The 15,695-nt window shown below is 43.7% G+C and overlaps 1 pseudogene; it reads right to left on the reverse strand.

The window, feature by feature from the left end:
* Window positions 1-10,016: 10,016 nt before the first annotated feature.
* LOC133070575 (RAB11-binding protein RELCH-like) overlaps window positions 10,017-15,695 on the reverse strand; it is an 85,256-nt pseudogene continuing 79,577 nt past the window's right edge.

Genomic DNA, 15,695 nt, shown 5'->3' on the forward strand with positions numbered 1-15,695 from the left:
TAAGAAAGGATCTCTTTGAAGAGCTTTTCCAGGAACCTGGGACAGGAAATTCACAGGATGCGTGAAAAGAGAGCCTCTTCAGGGAAGAAGAGACAGCAAGCTGTGGTGTGCTTTCCAGACTGTATTTGAAACAAGAACTTCACTGGTACAATGGGAGACTTCCAGCTAGAAGTGCTTTTCCAGGAGCCTGGGACAGGAAATTCGCAGGATGCGGGAAAAGCGAGCCTCATTCAGGGAAGAATAGACAGCAAGCTGTGGTGTGTTCTCCAGCCTCTATTTGAAGCAAGAAGTTCAGTGATACAATGGGAGACCTCCAGCTCTGCTCAGATCACAGAAATTCAAGTGAGAGGGCTGTGAAATTCCCGTTTCCTTAGAAATCCTAGCTCAGACATTTCTGGCTGAGAGCAGTACTGCCAATGAGTAAGAAAGCAGCGGGAGTGTCTTTGGCATGATTGGGTGCCCTCCTGGGCTCAGCTCTTCAAAGTGGCCTTTCCTCTCGAAGTAGGCCCCAAATCCCACTGGAGAAGGGCTTTGCCCCTCTTTCTTCCAGCCTGCCAATGGGTGGAACAAAGCTGGCTCTGTGAGAGGTAGGAAAAGAGCAGTTCGGTGGATGTTCAAGCTCTTGCCAATCAGAACACCTTGAAGGCCAACTTGGGAGAATCAGTCGCTCTGGGGCCCCTAGGTCAGGAATACAGGTTAACAGACAGGGTGTGTTCCCATCAGAGCCCAGAAATTTCCAGAGAGACTGTGGTTCACTAGACCTTCCCTACAGAGCAAAAGGGATGCAAGGGATGGGTTCACGTGGCAATTCCTTTACTTTAGAGACTGGAACTACTCCCTAGTAGCCCAGGCTCAGGGATAACTGCCCTTAAGATGGGAACTCTAAGAAGCGCTTTTTTCAGGAGCCAGGGACAGGAAATTCGCAGGATGCAGGAAAAGAGAGCCTCCATCAGAGATGAAGAGACAGCAAGCTGTGGTTTGCTTACCAGCCTCTATTTGAAGCAAGAAGTTCCCTGATACAACGGGAGACCTCCAGCTCAAAGCCCTTTTCCAGGATCCTGGGACAGGAAATTCGCAGGATGTGGGAAATGCTAGCCTCCTTCAGGGAAGAGGACACAGCAAGCTGCGTTGTGCTTGCCAGCCTCTCTTTGAAGCCAGAAGGTTGCTGAAACAACGGGAGTCCTCCAGCTCTGCTCAGCACCCCAAATTTCAAGTGAGAGGGCCATGAAAATCCCGTTTCCTTTGCAATCCTAGTACAGACCTTGCCGACTGAAAGCAGTGCTGCCAATGAGGAAGAAAAAAGCGGGAGTGTCTTTGGTATGATTGGGAGCCCTCTTGGGCTTAGCTCTTCAAAGGGGCCTTTGAAGAGGGCCCTACATCCTCTCGAAGTAGGCGCGAAATCCCACTGGGAAAAGGCTTTTCCCCTCTTCCTTCCAGCGTGCCAATGGGTGGAACAAAGCTGGATCTGTGAGAGGTAAGTAAAGAGCAGTAGTGTGGATGTTCATGCTCTTGCCAATCTGAAACACTTGAAGGGCCACTCAAGAGAATCAGTCGCCCAGGGGCCCCTAGGACAGGAATACAGCTTAACAGACAGGGTGTGATCCCATCAGAGCCCACAAATTTCATGAGAGACCCTGGCTCACTAAACCTCTCCTACAGAGCAAAAGGGATGCAATGGATGTGTGCACATGGCTGTACCTTTCCTTTTGAGACTGGAACTACACCCTAGTAGCCCAGGCCCAGGGATAACTACCCTTAAGAAAGGAATTCTAAGAAGCGCTTTTCCAGGAGCCTTGGACAGGAAATTCACAGGATGCGGGAAAAGCGAGCCTCCATCAGGGAAGAAGAGAGAGCAAGCTGTGGTGTGCTTGTCAGCCTCTATTTGAAGCAAGAAGTTCGCTGATACAGCAGGAGACCTCCAGTTAGAAGCACTTTTCCAGGAGCCTAGGACAGGAAATTCGCAGGATGCGGGAAAAGCGAGCCTCCTTCGGGGAAGAAGAAACAGCAAGCCACAGTGTGTTTGCCAGCCTCTATTTGAAGCAAGAAGTTCCCTGATACAATGGGAGACCTCCAGTTCTGCTCAGAGCAGCAAAGTTCTAGTGAGAGCGCCCTGAAATGCCCATTTCCTGTGCAATCCTTGCACAGACATTCCCGGCTGAGAGCAGAAATGGCAATGAGGAAGCAAGCAGCAGCAGTGTGATTGGCATGATGGTGGGCCGTCCTGGGCCAAGCCCTTCAAAGTGGCCTTTCCTCATATGTAGGCCACAAGTACCTCTGGGGAGTGGCTTTAGCCCTGTCTTTCCACACTGACAAAGGTTGGAGTAAAGCTAGCTCTGCAAACCTCTGAAGGGAGCAGTTGTATGGATTTTCAAGCTCTTCTATTATGTAGCACTCCAGGTGCCCGTGGAGCAAAATAGGTTTCTTGTAGCCCCTAGGTCTTGTATGCCGTCCCTGAAACTGGCTGTTTTCTCTTTAAAACCAAGAATTTCCGGACAGACCTTGTCTCACTAGAGCTCTACTACAGAGCAAAGGGGACGCCAGAGATGTGTGCATGTGGCTGTTCCTTCCCATTTCAGAGTGGAGCTACTCCCTATTACCCCCAAGCTCAGGGAAAAGTGCCCTTAAGAAAGGAACTCTCAGAAGCGCTTTTCCAGGAACCTGGGAAAGGAAATTCGCAGGATGCAGGAAAAGCGAGCCTCCTTCAGGGAAGAAGAGACAGCAAGCTGTGGTGTGCTTGCCAGCCTTTATCTGAAGCAAGAAGGTCGCTGATACAACGGGAGACCTCCAGCTAGAAGCGCTTTTCCAGGAGCCTGGAACAGGAAATTTGCAGGATGTGGGAAATGTGAGCCTCCTTCAGGGAAGAAGAGACAGCAAGCTGTGGTGTGCTTGCCAGCCTCTATTTGAAGCAAGAAGTTTGCTGATACAACAGGAGACCTCCTGCTCTGCTCAGTGCACCAAATTTCAAGTGAAAGGGCCGTGAAAATCCCACTTCCTTTGCAATCCTTGCACAGACATTTCCAGCTGAGAGCAGTACTGCCAATGAGTAAGAAAGCAGCAGGAGTGTGTTTGGCATGATTGGGTGACCTCCTGGGCTCAGCTCTTCCAAGTGGCCTTTCCTCTTGAACTAGGCCCCAAATCCCACTGGGGAAGGGCTTTGCCCCTCTTTCTTCCAGCCTGCCAATGGGAGGAACAAAGCTGGCTCTGTGAGAGGTAGGAAAAGAGCAGCTGGGTGGAGGTTCAAGCTCTTGCCCATCTGAACCATTTGAAGGCCCACTCAGGAGAATCAGTCGCCCTTGGGCCCCTAGGTAGGGAATAGAGTTTAACAGACACAGTGTGTTCCCATCAGAGCCCAGAATTTTCCAGAGAGACCCTGGCTCACTAGACCTTCCTACAGAGCAAATGGACACAAGGGATGTGTGCACGTGGCTGTAGCTTTCCTTTTGAGACTGGAGCTACTCCCTAGTAGCCCAGGCTCAGGGATAACTGCCCTTAAGAAAGGAACTCTAAGAAATGCTTTTCCAGGAGGCTGGGACAGGAAATTCGCAGGATGCGGGAAAAGCGAGCCTCCTTCAGGGAAGAAGAGACAGCAAGCCGCCCTGTGTTTGCAGCCTCTATTTGAAGCCAGAAGTTCACTGATACAACGGGAGACCTCCAGTTCTGCTCAGAGCAGCAAAGTTTTAGTGAGAGGGCAGTGTAAAGCCCGTTTCCTTTGCAATCCTTGCACAGACATTCCCGGCTGAGAGCAGTACTGCCAATGAGGAAGCCAGCAGCGGCAGTGTGATTCGCATGATTGGGGGCTCTCCTGGGTTAAGACCTTCAAAGGGTCCTTTCCTCATATGTAGGCCACAAGTACCTCTGGGGAGCAGCTGTGGCCCTGTCTTTCCACACTGACAAATGTTGTTGCAAAGCTAGCTCTGCAAATGTCTGACGGGAGCAGTTTTATGGATTTTTAAGCTCTTCTATTATGCAGAACTTTAGGTCCCAGTGGAGCAAAAGGGGTTTCTTGTAGCCCCTAGGTCTGGTATGCAGTTCCTGAAACTGGCTGTTTTCCCGTTAAAGCCAAGAATTTCCAGACAGACCTTGTCTCACTAGAGCTCTCCTACAGAGCATAAGGGACGCCAGAGATGTGTGCATGTGTCTGTTCCTTCCCTTTTCAGAGTGGGGCTACTCTCTATTACCCCAAGCTCAGGGATAACTTCCCTTAACAAAGGAACTCTAAGAAGCACTTTCCCAGGAGCCTGGGACAGGAAATTTGCAGGGTGTGGGAAATGCGAGCCTCCTTCAGCGAAGAAGAGACAGCAAGCTGCCGTGTGTTTGCCAGCCTCTATTTGAAGCAAGAAGTTCGCTGATATAACGGGAGACCTCCAGTTCTGCTCAGAGCAGCAAAGTTCTAGTGAGAGCGCCCTGAAATGCCCATTTCCTGTGCAATCCTTGCACAGACATTCCCGGCTGAGAGCAGAAATGGCAATGAGGAAGCAAGCAGCAGCAGTGTGACTGGCATGATGGTGGGCCGTCCTGGGCCAAGCCCTTCAAAGTGGCCTTTACTCATGTGTAGCCACAAGTACCTCTTGGAGCGCCTTCGGCCCTGTCTTTCCACACTGACAAACGTTGGAGAAAAGCTAGTTCTATAAGACGTCTGCAGGGAGCAATTGTATGGAGTTTCAAGTTCCACTATTATGCAGCACTTTGGGGCCAGCCGAGCAAAATGGGTGCCTTTTACCCCTAGGTCTGGTATGCAGTTCCTGAAACTGGCTGTTTTATGTTTAAAGCCAAGAATTTCCCAGACAGACCTAGTCTCCCTACAGCTCTCCAACAGAATAAATTGGATGTAAGAGTTTTGTGCCCGTGGCTTTACCTTTCCTTCTGAAAGTGGGGTGACTCCCTATTCCCCAAGGTTCAGGGATAACTGCCCTGAAGAAAGGAACTCTAAGAAGCGCTTTTCCAGGAGCCTGGGAAAGGAAATTCACAGGTTGCGGGAAAAGCGGGCCTCCTTCATGGAAGAAGAGACAGCAAGCCGCCGTGTGTTTGCCAGCCTCTATTAGAAGCAAGAAGTTCGCTGATACAACGGGAGAACTCCAGTTCTGCTCAGAGCAGCAAAGTTTTAGTGAGAGGGCCGTGTAAAGCCCGTTTCCTTTGCAATCCTTTCAGAGGCATTCCTGGCTGAGAGCAGTACTGCCAATGAGGACGCAAGCAGGGGGAGTGTGTTTAGCATGATTTGGGACCTTCCTGGCCTCTGCTCTTTAAAGAGGCCTTTCCTCCCTATGTAGGCCACAAGTACCTTTGGCTAGCGGCTTTTGCCCTGTCTTTCCACAGTGGCAAAGTTTGGAGCAAAGCTAGCTCTGCACGGCATCTGAAGGGAGCAATTGTATGGATTTTCTAGCTCTTCTATTGTGCAGCATTAGGGCCCAGTCGAGCAAAATGGGTGCCTTCTAGCTCTTAGGTCTTGTATGCAGTTCCTGAAACTAACTGTTTTCCCATTAAAGCCAAGAATTTCCAGGACAGACCTAGTCTCACTAGAGCTCTCCTACAGAGCAAAGGGAAAGCCAGAGATGTGTGCACGTGGCTGGACCTTTCTGTTTCAGAGTGGGGCGACTCCCTATTACCCCAGGCTCAGGGATAACTGCCTGTAAGAAAGGAACTCGAAGAAGCGCTTTTCCAGGAGCCTGGTATAGGAAATTCGCAGGATGCGGGAAAAGCGAGCCTCCTTTGGGGAAGAAGAGAGAGCAACCTGCGGTGTGTTTGTCTGCCTGTATTTGAAGGAGGAGATTCACTGATAGAACAGGAGACCTCCAGTTCTGCTCAGAGGACCAATGTTCCACACGCAGGCCCATGTATCTCCCATTCCCTTTGAAATCCTAGGAAGGACATTCCAGGTTTAGAGCAGTACTCCCTTGAAGAAGCAAGCAAAGGGAGAATGTTTGGCATGCCTGGGTGTCATCCTCAGCTCAGCTCTTCAAAGGGGCCATTCCTCTCTATATAGGCCACAAGTAACTTTGGGTAGCGGCTTTTGCCCTGTCTTTCCACAAGGACAAAAGTTGGATCAATGCTAGCTCTGCAACTAAAGGGAGCATTGTATGGATATTCAAGCTCTCCTATTATGCAGACTTTAGGGCCCAGTCAACCAAAATGGGTGCCTTGTACCCCCTAGGTCTGGTATGCAGTTCCTGAAACTGGGTGTCTTACCGTTAAAGCCAAGATTTCCTGTTCAGACCTAGTGTCACTAGAGCTCTCCTACAGAGCAAAGGGAACGGCAGAGATGTGTGCACGTGGCTGTACCTTTTCGTTTCAGAGTGGGGCGACTCCCTATTACCCCAGGCTCAGGGATAACTGCCCTTTTCAAAGGAAGGAACTCTAAGAAGCGCTTTGCTAGGAGCCTGGGACAGGAAATTCACAGGATGCAGGAAAAGCGAGTCTCCTTTGGGGAAGAAGAGACAGCAAGCTGTGGTGTGTTTGCCAGCCTCTATTTGAAGCAAGAGGTTTGCTGATCAAACGGGAGAACTCCATCTCTGCTCAGAGGATCGAAGTTCTAGTGACATGGCTGTGAAAATCCCGTTTCCTTTGCAATCCTTGCACAGTCATTCCCGGCTGAGAGCAGTACTGCCAATGAGGAAGCAAGCAGCAGGAGTGTGTTTGACATGATTGGGTGCCCGCCTGGGCTTAGCTCTTCAAAGGCGCTTTTCTCTCGAAGTAGGCCCCAAATCCCACTGGGGAAGGGCTTTGCCCCTCTTCCTTCCACCCTGCCAATGAGTGGAACAAAGCTGATTCTGTGAGAGGTACGAAAAGAGCAGTTGGGTGGATGTTTAAGCTCTTGCCAATCTGAACCACTTGAAGGCCCACTCGGGAAAATCAGTCGCCCTTGGGCCTCTATGTCACGTATGCAGGTTAACAGACAGGGTGTGTTCCCATCAAAGCCCAGAAATTTCCAGACCTAGGGGCTACAAAGCACAGGGGCTACAGCACACCCCTATTGCTCTTATGGGCCCTAAAGGCTGCATACTAGCAGGAGCTTGAAAATCTATCCAACTGCACCCTTCAGATGTCTCACAGAGCTAGCTTTGCTCCACCCTTTGTCAGTGTGGAAAGAAGAGGTCCAAAGCCCCTCCCCAAAGGGAGTTGGGTCCTCTTTCAAGAGGAATGCCCCTGTGAGAAGCTGAGCTCAGGAAGGCACCCAGTCATGCCAAATACTCTTCTGCTTCTTGCTTCTACATGGGCACTATTGCTATCAGCTAGGAATGTTGTTGCAAGGATCACAAAGGGAAGGGGTATTACATGGCCCTGCATTTGAAACTTTGTCCTCTGAGCAGAACTGGAGTTACCTTTTGTATCAGCGAATTTCTTGCTTCAAATAGAGGCTAGCAAACACACAGTGGCTTGCTGTCTCTTCTTCCCCGAAGGAGGCTCACTTTTCATGCATCCTGCGAATTTCCTGTCATAGCCTCCTTGAAAAGTGCATCTTAGATTTCCTTTCTAGGGTCAGTTATTCCTGAGCCTGGGGAAAGAGGGAGTAGCCCCACTTTCAAAAGGAAAGGTACAGCCACGTCAACACATCTCTTGCGTCCCCTTTACTCTGTAGGAGAGCTCTAGTGAGCCAAGGTCACATACAGACCTCCAGTTCGGCCCAGAGGACAGAAATTCCAGAGGAAAGGCCATGTATGTCCCCTTCCCTTGCGATCCTTGCAACAACATTTCTAGCTGATAGCAGTACTGCCTATAAAGAAGCAAGCAGCAGGAGAGTTTTGGCATGACTGGGTGCCTTCCTGGGATTAGCTCTTCAAAGGGGCCTTTCCTCTCCAAGTAGGCACCAAGTCCCTCTGCGGAGGGGCTTTGGCCTTCTTCCTTCCACACTGCCAATAGATGAAACAAAGCTGGCTCTGTGAGAGGTACGAAAAGAGAAATCAGGTGTATTTTCAAGCTCTTGCTAGTCTGAACCACTTCTGGGTCCACTCGAGAGATTCAGTCGCCCTGGGGCCCCTAGGACAGGTATGCTGGTTAACAGACAGAGTATGTTCCCATCAAAGCCCTGAATTTTCCAAAGAGAACTTGGCTCATTATAGCTCTCCTACAGAGCAAAGGGGACGCAAGAGATGTGTGCACGTGGCTGTACCTTTCCTTCTGAGAGTGGGGCTACTCCCTAGTAGCCCAGGCTCAGGGATAAGTGCCCTTAAGAAAGGAACTCTAAGAAGTGCTTTTCCAGGAGGCTGGGACAGGAAATTTGCAGGATCCGGGAAAAGTGAGCCTCCTTCGGGGAAGAAGAGACAGCAAGCCACGGTGTGTTTGCCAGCCTCTGTTTGAAGCAAGAGGTTCGCTGATTCAACGGGAGACCTCCAGCTCTGCTCAGAGGACCGAAGTTCCAGAGGTTGGGCCGTGCATCTCCCATTCCCTTTGCGATCCTTGCAAAGACATTCCAAGCTGAGAGCAGTGCTGCCAATGAAGAAGCAAGTAGCAGGAGTGTGTATGGCATGACTGGGTGCCTTCCTGGGCTCAGCTCTTCAAAGGGGCCTTTCCTCTCTATGTAGGCACACCTCCCTCTGGGGAGGGGCTTTGCCCCTCTTCCTTGCACACTGCCAATGGGTGGAGCAAATCTAGCTCTGTCGGACGTCCAAAAAGAGCCAATTGGATGGATATTCAAGCTTTTGCTAGTCTGCAGTGCTTCAGGGCCCACTCGAGCAACATGGGTGCCCTGTAGACCCTAAGTCTGGTATGCAGTTTCACACACTGGGTGTTTTTCCGTTAAGGCCAACAATTTTCCTGACAGAGCTGGGCTCACTAGAGCTCTCCAACAGAGCAAAGTGTACACAAGAGATGTGTGGATGTGGCTCTACCTCTCCTTGCTGTCCAAGGGACTCTCAAGAGCCTTCTCCAACACCACAGTTCAAAAGCATCAATATTTCGGTGTTCAGCTTTCTTCACAGTCCAACTCTCACATCCATACACAACCACTGGAAAAATCATAGCCTTGACTACAGGGACCTTTGTTGGCAAAGTAATGTCTCTGCTTTTAATATGCTACCCAGTTTGGTCATAGCTTTCCTTCCAAGGAGTGTCTTTTAATTTCATGGCTGCAGTCACCATCTGCAGTGATTTTGGAGCCCCCCAAAATAAAGTCTGACACTGTTTCCACTGTCTCCCCATCTATTTACCATGAAGTGATGGGACCAGATGCCATGATCTTAGTTTTCTGAATGTTAAGCTTTAAGCCAACTTTTTCACTCTCCTCTCAACTTTCATCAAGAGCCTGCTTACTTCCTCTTCACTTTCTGCCATGAGAGTGATGTCATTTGCATATCTGAGGTTATTGATATTTATCCCCACAATCTTGATTCCCCTTGTGCTTCATCCAGCCCAGTTTTTCTCATGATGTACTCTGCATAGAAGTTAAATAAGCAGAGTGACAATATACAGCCTTGACGTACTTCTTTCCCGCTTTGGAACCATTCTGTTGTTCCATGTCCAGTTCTAACTGTTACTTCTTGACCTGCATACAGGTTTCTCAAGAGGCAGGTCAGGTGGTCTGGTATTCCCATCTCTTGAAGAATATTCCAGAGTTTGTTGTGATCCACACAGTCCAAGGCTTTGGCATAGTCAATAAAGCATTAATAGATATTTTTCTGGAACTCTCTTGCTTTTTTGATGATCCAGTGGATGTTGGCAATTTGATCTCTGGTTCCTCTGCCTTTTCTAAAACCAGCTTGATCATCTGGAAGTTCATGGTTCACGTACTGTTGAAGCCTGGCTTGGAGAATTGTGAGCATTACTTTGCCAGTGAGATGAGTGCAACTGTGTGGTAAACCAGGCAGATCAACTGGAATGGAAAAGGAAGCCCAGTGATCAGTCTGGGGCCACTGAATTTTCTTCAAATTTGTACTTGATTTTATGCCTCCAGCTGCTTCAAAGAAGACACATCTCTATCCATTACCTCCTTCTTTTATTACAATGTATTGATTAGAAAATATTAAAATATACAAAAAAAAAAGAACAAAAAAATCTTAAGTAAAAAATCAAGAAGTTTGGTGTGTATACTAATCTTTATTTAGACTAAAAATATGTAGTCTATAAAACCAATTTTAAAACTTTCTATACCTTTTAAAATCTATAAGCTATTATTTTTACCCCAGTTCTACAAAAGAAGCTTTCAGGCTATCAAGAGGAGCATGAGATAATGAAAGCAAGGTCATTCCATCTTCTAAGAATCCAATCAACAGCTTTCGGTCTTCTTCCTACAGATGAAAAAGAATGATAATGAATTTCCAAGCAATCAGGTAGAACTTAAAAACCATCATTTCGTATCTATAATTAGAAAATTTTATCAAATAAGGGGAATATATCCTGATTTGGAAGCATTTTAATTAAAGATATTTATTAAGCATATCTACGATCACAATGGTATGAGGACAAACACTCTTCTGATTCATAGATTTAGACCTGAGCTGTCAAATATGGCAGTCACTCACCACATGTGGTAACTTACACTCAAACTAAAGAGAAGTAAAATCAAAGATTCAGTTCCTGAGCTGCACTAATTACAATTCAAGCTGTTTAACATCCATGTGTGGTCTCCTCACTGGACAACTCAGATGCAGATTACTTGCATCGCTGCAGAAAGTTTGATGAGATAGTTCCGGTTTGAGACATGAAAAGGGTATTTTTTTTAATTAAAATTCATTTCAACAGTTTTACTTCCCATTAATTTTGGCTCTAAATACTTAAATATAAGCCACTAAAACAGTTATCCTCCTAAGAGTCGAAATTGATATCTGAGAAATTATTAGTGGTGAGAAGTCACACAGTTGCTGAAATACAGACCATTGTGTCCTTAAAAAAAATAGTCACACCTTTGATTAAAAAAAATTACCTTTATTTTTAAGCTTTCTTTGACAAACCATTATTTTAATAATCAGAAAATATTTCTTTCTTTCTTTGTTTACATAGCACACTACTAAGAAATTTGTTAGAAAAAGCAAGTCTGCTCAATAGAAAAGTTAAAAAGATAATCGTACGTTAAATTAGCCACAATCTGTAAGGGAAAGAATCTGACATTCTATCAGGAAATAAATATATAATAAATTAGAGTCAAATATTTTGTCTTTAGGGCTATATTATCTCAACAATAAATGGCTTCTATATATGTCAGTATCAACATTTCCTGGTGGCTCGGTGGTAAAGAATCCACCTGCCAATCAATGCAGGAGACGCAGGTTTGATCCCTGGGTCAGGAAGACACCTGGAGAAGGAAACGGCAACCCACTCCAGTATTCTTGCCTGAAAAATCCCATGGACAGAGGAGCCTGGCAGGCTATAGTCCATGGGGTCACAAAGAGTTGGACATGACAGAGTGACTAAAAAGGCACATACATCACTAGATCCATGACAAAGACTGGGTAACCATCTAACTTTTCCTACATGGTCAGGTTAACTTAGAGTGAGGCAGAAATAAAGGACTGACCAAAGTAATGCTCACCATGAATAAAGGATGGACACAGCAGTTTTATAATATGCTGGTCTGCTTAGTGAAGGACAGAAATACTGACAAGCCACCATCAGAGCTATGGTGGAACAGAAACCTCACTCATTTTTAGTTGCTTACTGTATCAGAGGATCCACAAAATTTGGAAAATAAACTGTAAATCTGAAAAAACTTAACTGTGAAGTAACAGCTATAAAATATACTGCTTTGAGCATGAATTCTTTGATTTGAAAATTTACTACAACATGATTTCTCAACTTTGAAATTTCAAAACAAGTAATACTGCTTATGTACTTGATTCAAAATAGGCTTTGTTTATCAAAGCAACAAGGACAGTTAATTTACCTTAACAGAAAATTTTGTTTAGTAAGAAAGACACTGGCGTGTGCTTCCTTAAGCACTGGCGATCTATGATAGCCACTCAGTTCTCATTTTGTAAATAGTAGCAAAGCTCTTATCTCTTTAGATATTTGGATTTCACACAGTTACTCAAAAAATACGTCTATATTGATTTATTCAGTAAATTTATTCTGAGGGACTACTATGAGACAAACCTTCTATTTCATACTTTATCAAGTCTTAAAATATGTATTTCATATTTATTATGCCTTAAAATACTATTTATGGTCAAAATCAACAGACTTAGCATACTTACTGCCCAAGCTTAAAAATGAGAGAGGAAAATACTGACATCACCTTTGTTATTCTGCTGCAAGAGCTTCCAAAATTAAAGAGGAAAACGGTATTCATGCTGTTGTGCCTGGTAATGTGCTAGGACTTAATCTCCACAAATTGAAGGACAACAACAGATGGAATCTGTTAAGTTTACATGACTTAAAATATTCTAAACACAGAGATCCTGTGTGTACCTGTATTATGAGGTAGTCTGAGAAACTAGGGTAGAAACATTAAAAGAATACTACACTACTTTAACTGAGTTGGAGCTTCTACTACAAGATATCTTATGATATTGTAGAACTACAGTTTAATATTATAAGATGGTTCAAATCTGTTTTGGAAGAAGAGTGCAATAAATATGAATGGCTACACTTTGAATTCAAAAAGCAAAAAAAGTTAGGAATTAGTGTGGAAAATTTGGGGAAAAAAGATTTTCCTCTTTGATTTTCCCATTCTAGTTCCTTTTTAAAACTTAATTTGGATTTATTTTATTGTTTTCCTAGGATTACATTCAGATTAATTGGGGGGAATGGTCAGGAAATACTACATAGGAATTATTGTGTCATGATTTCTAAAAATGCTTTGTCTTGAGTCCATATTTTCAACTCACAGGTGGGACTGCCTCACACTTAAAAACGACTGATGTGCCTTAACACACAACGTGTTAATTTAAAGCAATGCTATGTAGAGTGAGGTGGTCTGCTATACTGGTGACCACCAATGAACCACCTCCTGGGTCAGGCTCTCATTCAGTTTCCTCTTTTTTCAATCCAGATTGGACCTGTGACTTGCTTTAACCAACAGAATGCAGTAGTAGTGATGTGCTAATTCCAAAGCCCAGGCTGCAGCCTAGCAAATTCTGTTTCTTACAATTTTGGGAGCCCTAAGCTAGCACAGAATGAGTCTGGCTCTGCCGATCCTCAGGACATGCAGACAGAGAGAGGCCCTAAGACCGTGGGGACTGAAGCCCAGCCACCCTTCCAGGAGCCCCACCAACCAACCAGGTGAACGCAGCCACACAGCGACTACCAGCAAGAAGAGCAGAAGAGACGCCCAGCTGAGCAAAGACCATGAGCAATAAAAGAGTTATAACAATCCTTCATGTTTCAGGATTACAAAATACTTTGCTAAAAATGATGAAACAGTATGTTATAGCATTTTGCAGTGTGCTTCAGCTAACACATGTGCTTTGTTTATTAATGAAAAAATTATCATGAAACACAAAGAAACTGCTACATAAGTACAATCTAACACTTTTCAACAAAATATCAAGAAGCACAAAATCTCTAATTTTATTTAACAGAAATAGTCCTCAAGAGACTTATTAAAATATGCTTTCTACGATAAATTATTTATTGAATAAGAAGAATAAATAAATTTGTTTCTCATTTATGGGTATTATTTTCACTTTTAAACACATTAAAAGACATAACATGAGTTATCTTTCTAAATAGAAATGGCTTTTACATTTTCCAGCCAAAGAATTTTTCCCTTACCTGAATATAACACGTAAGGACTCCTGTTGCATAAATGGGGACATTAGCTTTAGTGAGGACCCCATTTCCTGCTGAGGAATCTAAAAATCACAAAAATAATTTTAAATATCTGAGTATGCTTTAAATGTAAAGCAAAAAGTCAAAGTCATAGTATAAATTATATTTTAAATTACAATTGGTTACAAGGCTTACAAATAAATGTTATCATTACTTTAAAAATACTTTGATCAAAACATATATATCCACTGGTGGTTGTGAAAATGCAACTGAATACTTTTCAGAGCCATTAGCATACACAATTTTGATAGATGGGAAAAACTTTAATGACCAAAATTAGATGCTATACTGTTATTTGCATAGTCATAAGTCAGAGCTTTCTTTAACACTTTCCCAAGTGGCCGTATAAGCATGTTGTATGAATTTTCAGGCTTCTAATTTGCAGTATTCAGTAAAACATCAAGGTATTCAGCTGAAAGGAGACACCTAGATATATATTTAACCTGCTTCTAGACATCGAGACCCAGTTTCTAGTATTAGCCTAGTTCCAGAGGTCTTCCTCCATCCTATAGAGGGGTTTTTCAGAAGCCAGACAGAATCCTGACTATTTTCATGGAATAGGGAGGCTAAATACAGCTTGGGGAGAGGGGAAAGCATCCAACCACAGCTGAGTGTCCTGTGACGACTTTAAGATATCAGATTTTCTTATGCAGCATGTGTAGATGATTTTTTAAAAACAGGTCCAGAGATGATATGGCAGTTGTGATTTATAGCACCAACAGCTCTCACTTACTGATGTTAGGCATTATTTGAAGCACGTTACATTTGCTTTTATGTACTCAAACTTTTAAAAATTACTTTTTTCTATTCTTACATGGCTTTAAATTCTTTTCAGAAAGTAGTACATACAGAATTCAGTTAAAAGCATGTATCTAACCATCTTGAAGGTATTTTCACCAAAAAAGAATCTATTTTCATATCAATTACTATTTGAGGATTATTTTATTCTCTTGGCAAGAGTCATTTTATCTTTTGGGGAGTACTGATGTTGGCTAAGTGTGACTATGGTAGCTGAGAGGTAAATCTGAGGCTACGAACATAAGCTTAGGTTGAATTCATACATATAGACTGTATATAATCACCTCATAACTAACAATTCTGAAAGCTATCATCATCAGAATGAATAATTAACTAAACAAATAATACCAATTTTTAATTCCAAGTAATTAAACCATTAGAAAGCTATGAAATATAAACCTTAGGAAGCATTTGTCAAAAAAAAAAAAAAAAACACAACTCACTGACATTTTCAAACTTAAAAGGAATCATTTATTCACTCTCTAATTACCTCTGAGGACAGACAAAAATGGAGTTTTCCAGATGACTCAAATCAAATCACTAAGGTAAGACTGAGATAAGAATTACCTATACATCCAAAACAGCCAAGTTAATATACAAATCACGGGGACCATACATTTTTGTCCTTAATATTTTTCACAATTCATTCCTAGAAATTCAATCCTAAAAATACACAGGGACATAAGATCCACACATAAAGGAGTTCTTGGTGCTATAACCAGACTTCTTAAGACAGTAATTGAAAACTATGAACAGAGGGGCTGGAGCTGCCCAATAAAGCCTGTAGTTTCTTAAAAATCTCATGTTTCATTACAAAAAATACATGTATACCTTATATTCTATTCAGTTATACTTGTTTTAATTTTTAAAAGTTCTAAGTAACTAATTATGAATTACACGCTCTGTATTTTTTCCTTTTTAGTATTTCAATTGCACCACTTCAAAGCACCAAGGGTACAAGTAAAGTACACAGTCTGAGAAGGTCAGGCTTAGGTCAATCTGATTACAGTGAAGGTAGATATTTACAATAAAACTGACAGAGATTAATCTTACTACTATTCCATGGAAAGGATATTAGATGTAGCAGTGCTGTAAACCCAAGAACTCCATAGTATAAATTTTCCTTTTCAACTGTACTTGTTAGTTTATTTATACAATTTGCATATAATGAATAAAGTATTTTCCTGGAGTAAAGAGACTTA

Source organism: Dama dama, chromosome 15 (genome assembly GCF_033118175.1).
Source record: "Dama dama isolate Ldn47 chromosome 15, ASM3311817v1, whole genome shotgun sequence".
Lineage (NCBI taxonomy): Eukaryota > Metazoa > Chordata > Mammalia > Artiodactyla > Cervidae > Dama > Dama dama.